We start from the raw sequence: 1,236 nt of genomic DNA, 5'->3' as shown, positions 1-1,236 counted from the left end.
AAAAAAAAATTAAAAAATTAATAAACTGAAGTCATATAAAAGTCTTTTAAAAATAAAAAATTAATAAAGAGTGCTTAGATAACATCTAGTCATGCATTAAGCAGTCAACTTGATAGTTGATCGCTTAATTTTCTTTTATTACCAAGATGAAGCGTTTGGCTCGCTTTGAGGCGCACTTTTTAGAACATGGGGTAAAACACAAGTATCACCTACTCTTGAAAGACTTCTTCATCAGGAGACTTTTACATCATCATATTATTTTTTGCTACGGTAAAAATGTAATTGTCATTCATCACACTTTATAACATTAACTAAAATGATATAACGTAATCTATCAAATTGTTCATTTATCGATAAATTAATAATCTAACGTAAGAATTTTCTTGATGTGGTGAATTTACTGTAGTTAAAAGAGAAAATAGTCCAAAGTTGTTTTAGACCAAACATAATACTTAAATTCCAAATATCATTTCCACTTGTATGAAAAAAAATGTACACGAATTGCAGTAAACATATCCAACTTCAACCTTTCACTTCTTTTGCAACCTGGTATTAAACTTTTTTTTGGGACAACTAAGTCCCCAGCATTTGATAAATTGGCGATATTTGTAAAAATATTTTCAACCTATATTTTCGTTGGCAAATGGACTTCATAAGGATATTCAAAAATTCAAAAGGACAAAAGGGTCAATTCAATATTTTTAATTAAAGTATTAGAAAAAAAAAATAAATTAATTTGCAAGTACATATTTTTTTTAACAGAATGTCTTCCTATGATTTGTTGTCGTCAAAAATTGTTTTTAGTAACATCCAATTTCAAAAAGACATCTAGTTGTCTGTATGTACAAAAATTGTACTTATAACATTGCTCAAAACAAATGGTCATCTTCGACGATGCGATGCCACCAATGAAATCGCCACACTTTCCACCACGACGCATAAAAGTATAAATAATAATACAATTTCCCAAACAGCTTACTTTTCACTGGACTGCCCCCAAAAAAAAAAAAAAACAAAAAACAAAAAAATTATTTTCCAGCAGTTAAACACATGCAAACAAGATTTGATCTTGGCTTTCTTTTTCAGATCCTTAATTTTAGGCGGATGGTTTCTCCATAGAACATTTTTCTTTTTGAATATTCTTATTAAATCCAATGAACATCGCTAATTTATCAAAGATTAGAAGGTTGGAGTCTTGGCAACGAAGTCGCAAAAGAAGTAAAGAGGTTGGAATGT

The sequence above is a fragment of the Olea europaea genome, unplaced genomic scaffold (assembly GCF_002742605.1).
Source record: "Olea europaea var. sylvestris unplaced genomic scaffold, O_europaea_v1 scaffold1628, whole genome shotgun sequence".
NCBI classification, from domain to species: Eukaryota; Viridiplantae; Streptophyta; class Magnoliopsida; order Lamiales; family Oleaceae; genus Olea; species Olea europaea.
This window is presented reverse-complemented; position numbering follows the sequence as displayed.